Raw genomic sequence first — 11,986 nt, 5'->3', positions numbered from 1 at the left:
GAAGTCACACATCAGTTCACTTGCACCTCACGTACAGTGTGCGCTTCTAGACCCAACCTCCGACGCGTCATCCTTTGGCACAACTTGCGCGCCCTGCAATAGATGTCGTGTCTGTGAGGCATTAGCTGGACCCTTTGAGGGATTTGTGGATGGATACAAGTGATATTCAGCTGATTTGTGTTATCAATGACTGTGAGATAGGTGGTGCAGATTGAAAAGAGAAAAAACAATTCAAATGTATTGGGAAATATTATCAGAAAGGCACAGGATGAAATCACATCTTATTTTTGGGCTTATACTTTGGGATTCGTTGTCCTTTGAGGTGAACAGAGGTATTTTATATCCATTCAGAATTCCATAAAAACGCACGGCAACACGCCCACGTTTCCTTTGAAATACTGCCACCTGTAGGCTCCATCACGCCACCGCACGCCCCTCTGTCACGGATGACACGCAGCCTTCTGCTTTACACGGCCTCATTGTTAAGTTGTGTTCTCCATCCGTCAAAGTTCAACGCACACATGTGATTGTATCGTGCAATGCACAGATCTCAATGGCCTCGAAGGAAGAATGCGCGCACACACACACACACAGAAATGTGTCCAGATGAAACCATCCCAGAACTGCTTACGTTGCTGAGAAAGCCCAGTAGGCAGTTTTGCTGGTCTTGGGGGGGGGGGGAGATGGAGGAGGGAGAGGGGGGCTGGGTTGCCGCCATCCAGCTGTCCTCTCCTCATTATCTGCTGTTCGCTGGGTTGAAGACGGGTTGGAGATGTCAGTCGGGTTTACCTGTTTGGGCCGAGCAGCTCCGGGTGGCCCAGGGACTCCCTCGGGGCCGGCCAGATGGCCTCGATACTCCTCACTGGGCCGGCGTCAGGTGCTGGGGTTCATTAGGCCATACACACACACACACACACACACACACATACACAGAGACACACACATACTTTAATGGGAAAAACACACAAATGGACCTGCAGCAAGCATGTGCACGTGCACAGCCACCACAGGCGTGCGCATACACACAGATAGCTGGAGTATAATCTATGATTACTAGAATACCTTCACGTTTGAGGGGCTTGACGTACCGCCTTCCTCCATGTTTTGGTCCCTTTATCAGATTCATCAGTGAGAGGGTGCTGGAAAGTGCGCTACAGGGAACGCGGCGGTTCTGCAGGGGCCCGTGAAGGCCGCGCACGACGGTAGATTGTGAGCGAGGCTGAACTGGAGATGACTGTGGCGCTCGCCGCACAAGTTAAATGACTCACCGCCGTCCAATTCAAGGGCGGCAGCGGTTGTTAATTAGTTTTCAAGTCGCAGTGGAAAACCCGCGCTATCGGCCCTTGAAGAGCAGCACTTGTGTGTTCGAGTCCCCGGAGAAAACTCAGCGAGAGGAGAAGCCACAGGTTAGCAGCTCTTGTGAAGAGCATCTGAACGAGGCCGCCGCAGATGCGGGAAACACAATCCTCTTTGAAATACCTCATTATGTCGTTGCTGTCGAGGAGTGCTGTTTGAATTGCACCGTAAAACGTGTTAGTTGTGCCAAAGGCGATGTGTCTCTTTCCAAACCGTCAGAGGCAGATTCGGATTCCGGCAAGATATTGTTTTTGCACAACAATGCAGATGGTATAACAGTGTTTATTACAGTATTTACAGTGCATCCGTGTTTGTGGTGAGTTCATTTCTAGAGCAGCTGCCAGAAAAAGGCAGCAAAATCTTTGATTACGTCCAATACAATTTGACAATGTCTGCAAATGGCCACTTTAATACGACCACAGGGTGGCAAATATCTATATTATGGCTGAGGTGGTTTAGGCAACAAAAACCCTTTAGGGAAAGTGTTAATAAACAGATGTGCAGTTTACTGCTGGGACTGAACACAAACGCGCTTGACACTTTTAATTTCCTCCTCACATAAATAACACACCGCTTCCCGTTTTGGCACTTGCTCAGTACACTTGTTGGTCACAAAAAATAACGGAAAATTTGGAATGATGTTTAATTTGCAACCAAGAAAGAATATTTACTCATGTCCTTGTCTGGTTTTTGTTGCCCTTTAGCTACAGTATATCAGTGTGAGCCTCAAAAATCAATTAACAGTCTGAACGATTGTGTGTGAAGAAAAATAGAGTCAATGGCAGATTTTCATAAAATCCAATTCAGTGATGCGCTGTGTTTTAATGACATTTTAATGATATATGTTGCACTTTAGAAAAGCTTTACTCCAGAGGACATCCAAATTTCATATATAAATCATAACAAAGTCATTTATATGTGCTTTGTTTTGATTTAAGTCAACTGTAATTATGTAGCCAAAACCTAAGGAAGAAAAACTTCTCAAAGAAAAAAAACCATAAACTCTTTTAACAGATGAAACCGGAGAGAAAGTACAGGTCTCCCTCGTCCAGGACGAACAGATGCACTGACTAGACAACATTAGGGATTGTGAACCTACGTTCACGGATAGTAAAATTACACTAAACACTGAAATTACGCACTTCATTCTTGCCTTAATGCTGCACCAGAGGGGCACCTGAGCGCCTGATCCCAAACTGTAACCCTGCACACAGCAGAGATGTGTTCATTATGATTATTACGCGGTTGCTCCAGGCTTCTCCCGCAGACAGGACCCAAGTGGAGCAGCCAGCCAGATGCAATCTCCTTCATGGAAATTACCATAACAACACAAAGCCGTGGAAGGCGGCAGAGGGAGGCGCATGCAAATGGAACAGCAATGAAATAAGATTGCAGGCACAATCAAGCTGTCATGACACACAGAATAATAACAACTGAAAGCCATTAAAACCTTTCGCTCCGTGCCGCCGCACCTCCTTGTGCAAAGAATAGGATTTAGAGGCCCTCATGTCCCTCATTTTTCCTAAATAGTCACAAACACACACACACACACACACACCGGGCTCCATCTCTCTCACATCCATCATCTCCGGATTATAATGAGACATTCATCAAAAGGAGTCCAGGTGTTGGAAAACAATTACACATCCCGTTGTCAGTCTTTCCTTATTATGCTATTCATATACATTTATCTTCTCTGTTGTCCACGTTAACAATTTCACAAGTGTTTTCCAACCGGAAAAAAATAAAACCAGGGCTGTTTTTCAGGTCGGGCCGATGGTTTGTGTTTGTTTTTGGCTGTTTCACACCACCAGTACTTATACGTTGTTCCTCTGTGCAATAGAGCTCCATTGTTCCCCCAAAAAACGATTAAAAAGAACATAATTGAGCCACAGCATTTCACTGATTAACGTGCCCTTCATACACATGGCCACTGTAGTTTATTTTGAGTGGATCCGTTACACTGCGTCCTGCAGCCGCTCAACACTCAGAAGCACCAAATGTGCGTTAATCCTCGGCTGACAATAGTTTCCAAAGAAACACTGCGGAGCTGGAAGTTTGGGGAAGTCATTGGGTCCTTTGAATCTGCCCCTGCGCTCCAAAAAGCAACTACTGTACTAAAAGTACAGCTGCTCTTTATAAAGTATGTAGTGTCGGGTGCATGTGGGATTTGTTACTGCGTCATTGCGGCTTGTCAGTGAGCCTTCATCTGTCGGTGCTCTCTCAGCGGATGAGACCGGAGCTCTGCATCTCTACAACACTTCAAAATGCGACAGGATGCAGCAGAACATCCTGGTATGTTTTAGCATCCTACATTTGATATTCCGGGTTTTGGGGGCATAATACATTTTTTTCTCGCATACTATAGAGATTTTTCTATACCTGCAGAAACAAATGGGCTTGAGGTTCGCAGAAAGACGTCAAAGTATTGAGAGACGGACACACATTGTTGTACATTTTATATATCTGTATATATATATAATACATAAAATATTTACCTGAGCTCTAAGTTGAGCTAAACCGGCACCAAGGGCAATTATTGTATTGTTGGTAATATATTTAGAAAAAAGCTAGAAACATTAAACATTAACGTGTGTGACATGCCAATGAAAAGTCAAAGTCCCGAGCTGGCGTCCTCTTCTCAAACCACGTCCATCCGCCAAAAACCTTTGCATGGGGCTGAGCGTGGTGTTCATCATCGACATCTGGATGCTGCAGTGTTTCAGCTTTTTATCGAACCGACATGAGGAGGAGTAGGGGAAGGAATCGCTTGCCTCTGTGTTCATCCTGAGCTGCCGCGGTGGGTCGAGTCTGACGATACTGTTTTATCTCTTCATAAAGGGGACAACGTCTTTTAGGACCAGATGGACTCCGATCTGCTGTCTCATGATGATTCCTCACTCCAAGACGATTAAAGGCCTCTGGTTCTAAACATGTAAAACGTAGAGGAGGACTGACCCCCCAATATCCAACTGAAAGGAATCACACAGAGGCTTCTTAATGCTGCATAATCTTTTCAGTTATGCAGCGATAAATATCATTTACCTGATGGGTAGAAATTTCTATTAAAAACAGTTTTTTCTTCTGATTTTTCCAATTAAAATCGTTGCCTTTAATTCATAACTCTGCCTACCTTTTTGTTATGCCCTGTGGGAAATGTGTCGACGAGATGCCTCCGCTCGATTTCATGATATTAATTCCTTCCTTTGTTCAACAACAGTGACTTGATAGATTTAGATGAACAATTGATTAGTTTATTCATCAACAATCACACTACAGCAAGATGCAAACACTCGAGCATCAACTCATCAGATCGGGCTTTAGATATCTTGGTCTTTGTGTATTAAACCAACAATGAATTTTACATTAATAATGTTGCTACACCTTGTTTCTACATGTGTGTGTGTATGCATGTGTGTACATGTGCAGGGGTTTATAAATTGTAATTTGCAGGTTGTAAAGCAACAATAATCCATCACATAAAAACATAATACATATAAAGCTGTAATATCAAAATATAACCATCAAATATTTATATCCTCATACTTAGTCAAAGGTTGAACAAAGTAGCATATAGTATATATACTAGTTACTATGGTTCCTTTGTGAGTCCACGTGTGTGAATATTGAGTCCAAACCGCCTTTTCACATGCAGCTCAGATCAGTTTACAAATTAGATTAAATTGCACATTATAAACTCATGACGGAGACCTCAGTCAAGTTCTTGACGGACTGGAGATTGAACAAAAGATTTATGAATTTTTATAATTCCACCTCCTCCGCAGATTGAATTTAGAGCGAATTGAGCCGTTCGGGGTGTAAAAATGTAAAGTTCCTTGATCTGCACAGCGTTTATCATCAGTTTATTACCCTCTTTGACTCAGAAGGTGTTTAAGGGAGCATTAAGGAGGAGAGGGGTTGGGGGATTAAGGGGGGGGGGGGGGGTCATTGAGAGCCAATTGTGTGTGAATATGATATGAAAACACACAGGTTCGCCCATCAGTCACGCATTTTCATCACCTGACATCTGCTGATACTTTGCGGCTCCCTTTTTATCCGAGCGCTTACGATGAGTAAATATTGAGAAAAGTGGAGGACCAGAATAACTGCGATGATGTTGAGCTGATATGAATTTAATCTTGTCATATTAGTACTTGATGAAGCTCACTCCCCATTCCAACACTTTATTTTGTAGTTAATAGCTCCGTCGCTCGGCTGTGCATCACCTGCGCGCTTGGCTTGTGCATGAACCCACCCGCTGGGATGCCCACCTTTTCCCGGAGGTCATTCCCTCTTGAACAGGTGGGAAGAACTTGATCGGCCCACTCAGCATTTTCACATATCGTGCGGAGCAGGATGCTCGCTTTAAGCCAAATGGCTTTGGTAACCTTCCCACTGCACACATTTGAGCCCTGTGTTTGCTCGAGTCCTTCTCACAAATCTCAAACCTGGGTGATTGCCATTTATGGCAGGGTGTTTATGGTTGTTTTAGGGATGCAATCAAATGGTAATGATTTAAAGGTCATTTAAGAGATCCCATATATTGTTGTTAAGCAAGTCAATCAAATGCTAAAAAAGGCGTAAGTGTGCATTCCACTTTAAGAGCACTTGCATATTTAGACCAACATCAGCCTCTCTCGCTGTTGAAGAACCCGTCGGAGAATGTTGAATATGTTTGACCTTTTTTCCCGGAATTAATTTGCATCCGGCTTATTGGATGAAAGCAATTTTGTGTGCCACGTAAATTGCCATTTTCTTGTCTAAAGAAGATACTGGTGTAAATATTCAGCAGGAATAGACGACGGCCTTCCCTGGGGCTGCAAGTTAATGTGGCGATATATGAAATTGGGTTCTCAAGTATTAGATGGAGTCAAGTCGGTTTGGTGCAACAAAAAAAAAAAGACGCGGAGGACTGCGCTTATTGAAAGAAACAATCACGAAATGAGGAAAATGTTTATCACTGCAATTTAACCAGCAGCTCAGCGGGATTTAAAAATTGCTCCTCCGCAAAAAATGCTCTGGGAGTCGCCCTTTAAAACCTCCGCACAAATGTCAGAGGAGAGCTCGGTTTAACTGAGAAATGTACCACAGACATAATGATGATTCTCAAATAGGCTTCTCAAAATGCTCGCTGATGAGGCCGACCTGGCCACACGTTTGACACTGGCTCGGTACAAAGTGTGGTGCTGATTAAATCTCTGCTGGGTTTCTCTCGCTTTCAGCCTTTATTATTGGATTCTTTCACAATACACGGGTAGGAGGCAGCCCGTGCTCAGAATAGAGTTTAATGTGCGATGCCTCTACCTCGGCTCAGGAAATCATTGCACAGTGGTTGAGCAAATAAAAAGAAGCCAGGCAGAGGATGAGGGTGTGCTTCAGCATCCATCCCTAGTTTGCAGAGAGGATTTTAGGAACCGTGGTTGGTTTCATTGTCAGAATTATTATCAAAAGTAAAGCACAGCAACGGTTTCCGTAATAACATTCAAATTATCTTTTTGTCTCATACCCACTTTCATATTTTTATATTGCTTTTTATGGTAAAGCTGATTTGAGCTTGAAATCAGCATCTGTGTCTCTACCAGTGCGCGATGTAGAGACATTCATGGTTTCCAGATGATCTATCCTACAGACATAAATTATTATTCTAGCGGCATTGTGAGGTTGATGTTTGCGGTCTGCTCCGGTGATTCTGGTCGTTTAATTCCACTTCTTCCAAATTAATCCAAATTACGCCAAATATTTTGTGACCAAATACCTGCAAAATGAACGATGCTTTGAGTCGTGGTATTTCTGTAATGCAACGCGGTGCCACTAGTTGGTGCCTCATTCCTTTATGATGCACTTAGTTAGTGGCGTGGAGGGTTGAGCTGCCATCGATGTCCTCAGGCGACGACTGAGCGGTTGAAAGCGATGCTGAATATGTTCTTCTGCTGGTGAATTGTTTAGTCGTTGTTAAACTAATTTGCAGAGTAGAAAGAGTTCCGTTGTCTGTCCGCTGTGTGAGCTAATTGAGCTCCTGCTAACTTTGTTAGCGCTCTCCACTTCCACCGGTTTCAGCCTCAGTGCACTTTGTAATTAGTGCTAATTAGCAAATGTCAACATGCAACAGATTGAAATAAAAAATAAATTGTAGTATTTGACAGCATAGCAGCTTGTTGCGATGCTAGCATTAACTTTTGTCTATAATTGTGTCTGTGTATAGTTACTTTGCTAATAGAGATTAAAAACAATTACTAAATATAATATATTGTGCAAGGCATCTGTGATAATAATATAACTATAAAATATCTGCATTCTTTGGATGCGTTTATTGTATTTTGCAGAATATGATTTATATTTCAGTAAAAGTTCGATAAACATTTGTGTGTATTTTCGGAATGGCTAATTCCAATTAAATACATTATCTTAAAACTTTGTCCACCACCTACAGTAAGTGAATATTCAGTCACAGTGTACAGTATGCAACAGTTTTCACTCACAAGCTCGAGATCTGTAAATGTAAATGAACTCACTTTACCATAATAACAACAAAGAGCTGAGGAAGGCATCAAGTTAAACAAATGGTATTTTAATTCATTTAAAGTCATGTGATATGAGAAAATGCTCACAAATAAATTAATCGTATCATGATGAAACTGCAGGTTTTAGATGAATTAGATGAAATGAAGACAGTCTCTTCATGTCTCAAAAATAAAAAATTTGAAATGTTACTTACTAAATATTATTTGTTGGTGTTTTTTCCTTCAAGCACAAACACACACACACACACACACACACACACACACACACACACACACACACACACACACACACACACGCCTCCGAATGGCAATTTCACCACCGCGGGCATTCAGTCATCCTCACCCTCGCTCCATTCTGAAACATCCGCTCCAAAGCAATCACAAAAGTTCTGATGAGTATATATCTGCCTCCCCAAGTTCCGATGTGACACATTTACCCACCGAATGCCTTCAGAAACGAGAAAGCACAACACCTGAGGCCATATCTCCTCTTGGTGTAAAATAATGACTTCTCTGACAGGCCTGTCCGACGCTCTCTGCCCCGCAGTGTTGTTATCTGGCGTGACGCTTGAATTAGGTTGTGCGATGTGCACATATTTAGGGGGGAGGCTTCCCTGTGTTTGCTGTCGCGGCGATGACCCGCACGCCGGGTCCTCGCCCCCGATGGAGGCCTTCGATATCAACCGCGGGATGGTCAGGTCAGAGGGGATTTGTAGCCTAGGCCTCGTCAGATGAATTAATCATTTCCTCCCAAACGTCTCTGAAAAGACACTGTTTCCAGAGGCTGCGTTGCGAAGGACATCAAATACAGACTGGGATATGAAGAGGGGAGAACACAAACACACGGCAGCCATGAATATGTGAAAAAAAACCTCATCTGGGAGAAGCATGTTGAGGGAGAGAAAAAATGATTCGTGTTTGATGACTTCAAAGATACATTGTCGGGATTGATGCCCGTCTACATTGTTTCGAGAAGGATTGACACTTGGAAAAAAGAAAACCCCACTCGTCTCTCCCGCTGCGGTTCCTTCTCCATCTAATTTCTCAGCTTGATCCATTTTAATTAGGACCTAGAACTATTCGTTACTTGCAGACTGAGTGATTTTATTTTGGCGGTGACGGTGGCTTCCTGCGAACACGTTTAAGCTGGTTTTGTCTTCGCTCAGTGGGACAAATTATTTGACAGGCACGACTCCCCGTCCTGGTTCCACGTCGCTTCAAAATAGTCATTGTTCAGTTTGTTGTTGTGGATGAATGAATATTAAAGACAAAAACAGGCCATGTAGTTACATTAGGTTGTTCATATTGTACCAATGCAAGACTGAATAATTATAATCTTTAATGCAATGATACACTGTAAGCCAAATCCATAATGTGTTATTACACCCATATTATCTATTGTCAATAAAAATGTCATTGAAAAACCTACAATAGATGGTTAACTACTCTCATTCAGAGTAGCTTTTCCTCCTTTGTTTTCCAAAAAAACGTCTCCTCATTGAGCCATGCTGCTTCGCTCAGTGACATTTTGCCTAATTTCAATCATCATTTGCACTGTTTTAGTTGATCCAACATATATTGTGTTACCATGAATACTCACGTTAAATTGCAGCTAAAATTGGTTCCCATCTATGCCCCATTTACTCCAGTTTAAATTAAAAAAGAGCGGCCTACTGATTTAGGTTTGAAGGAACCCTTTAACGTACCTATACTTCAATCAGGGGGGACCCGTGTGATAAAGAAGAGGTCATTGTTTCATATGTTTAATATCAACAGATGATAAAGTACAGAAGCTGGAGGGACAATTATAAGATACTTGTCAATAGAAAGAATACGCTTTGTGCTGGATGCTTCGAGATGGACACATTGTTGTCTTTTCCTGGTTGACCAAAAGAAAAAGTATCACCAGATTTATCCATTAAAGCAAATTTGATGCGTGGGATTTTAACATATATGCTGCAGCCGGACAATTCAAACAGGATTACACGTCTAATTCACAAGGGTTCAAGCTTTGTCTGCTTGAATCCGCATTCACACTCGCCCAACTTAAACGGTCATCAGCTTCTGATGCGTTTCTCCCACAAAAGCTTCAACAAAGACACCTAATCCCGGGTTTTCTCTGCCAAGGCGAGCCACCGCATCATCAAAGGTTAAGCTACCTCGCAGACACGGAGGGAACACGCAGAATTTAAATTTCAGTTTGAGTTGTTTGAGGCAGCTAATGAGAGCCGAGGGATTATCAGAGTTATTGGCCATGATGGGGTCAATTGGAAGGTAGTCAGGCATCAGGAGGCTGGGTTTGGGCCTTGACGTCTGCCGGGGGGCGGGTGGAGGTGGGGACGCTGGCAGGCAGACGCGCTCGGGGGGGTCACGCACACTGGTAGTTCCCAGAAAGGTCACGCAAAATGACACCAAGCAGCATTAAGCCCGGCCCTGCTCTCTCCCTCCCTCTCTCCCTCTCTCTCTCTCTCCTCAGAGCCATAAGCTGTCTGATTCGTCTTCCCAGCGCGGCTTGTGTCATCCCTCAAGCTGCTCTCAGCCCCCCCGCTGGTGCACCTCTGAGGACGAGGGGGCCAAAAGGGGCAATCTCCCGCTCCTCAGATGGGACGTGAGTCCGATTTAAAGGCCCAACGGGTGCGTGTGTGCGTAGCAGGGAAATCAATGAAAACGGATTTCACGGCGAACGTGTGTAAATTTTATATAATTTTCTTTTATTACCTGAGAAGGAACAGAACATCAGGGATTTGCCACGGCGTTAGCGTTACAACGCCGAAGCAATTTGGTCAACTGTGGCAGCAAATTGGCTCGTCACATGAGATAGCATGAGCAAGATGAACAGAAAATGCCGGGGAGCACATTAAATTATGAATGATGGGAATTATATTTAAATGAGACAGTCATGGTCCAGTGGGACTACAAGTTTTCAGTGTTTATAGTGCGGAATGATGCGGCGCATGATTTCAGAATTATTTTTGATTACGTACGCGTGGTTGTTACACACAGAGCACGCGATGGTTGGTGATGACCAATCACAGCGGAAGGCTCATTAACAACTGGCCCGTCACTGGACGAGGAAACCACGAGTTTTACTGCTTGCACCATACCCGCGCTTTTTGTGCGAGGAATGTTGTCGCCGTGTGAGTAATTCCTCTGAACTCACGGCTCCCGATTCCCTGCCGCCGCAGCTCCAAGCAATCACAGAAAAACATGTCCGGGAGGGGACGGGGGAGGGAAATGAAAGTACAGGCAATGACCTTTGCAGGCTCCTCACATGATGAATGTCAAAGGTTTTGTGTTTTTAATTTGTCAGAGTTTCCAGGGAAGCCTGACCTATGATAACTTTCAGCCGCCACATTCCCATCACAGCGGTCGCTGAAGCGGCACCTCGGAGCCTTATTACTCCCCGCCTTCGCTGAGGCTGGCGCTGTCAAAGCTGCAAATTAGCCCATTCGCAACCCGTCATAACGCACTGTGGCAAGGAGCGGCGTGTTCTCTTCCGACGGAGGGCCGACGCTGAACATCGTAATGCATCGCAAGTGTGACATATTGCAGACAAACCAGAGCGTGTACATTTAAATGTGGCGCGTGTCACTTCCGTGCTTTTCTGCAATCCGTTACGCTTCCTTAGCAGATTTTGACCTTTTTCGTGTGGTAGGAATGGCGGCGCTGCCATGAAATCGGGGCTTAGTTTGTGACCTTACGCGTGTCTCTGAATTCCTTCACGCGCGTCCCGTGAAATCGCCTCAAGCCACAGGAAAAATATCAGAACTCGCCATCGTCTGTGCTCACTGAAAGGTTTGTCAAAAAGCTCGGCCTGATGTAGCGCCGATGACACGGCCGTTATATTGATTGAGCCGTGGCGCCAGAAGTGAGGAGGGGGGTTGGGGTTGGGGGGAGGGGGCAGGAGAAGTTTGGCAGGTTCACAAGATGGTCTCTGGTTCCCTTTGAAGGTTGGCTCCTGAAGTCAGAGCCAGCAGGAATCATCTTCCCGGGACCTCAGATCTCGTCAAGGATCCATCTTGTAGGTCCTATTTCTGTCTTTAACCCAACGATGGGCGACCAACGTTTCAAATGGAATAAATAAACAATCAAATGTTCAGATGTATGTG

The sequence above is a fragment of the Gasterosteus aculeatus genome, chromosome 17 (assembly GCF_964276395.1).
Source record: "Gasterosteus aculeatus chromosome 17, fGasAcu3.hap1.1, whole genome shotgun sequence".
Taxonomy (NCBI): domain Eukaryota; kingdom Metazoa; phylum Chordata; class Actinopteri; order Perciformes; family Gasterosteidae; genus Gasterosteus; species Gasterosteus aculeatus.
This window is presented reverse-complemented; position numbering follows the sequence as displayed.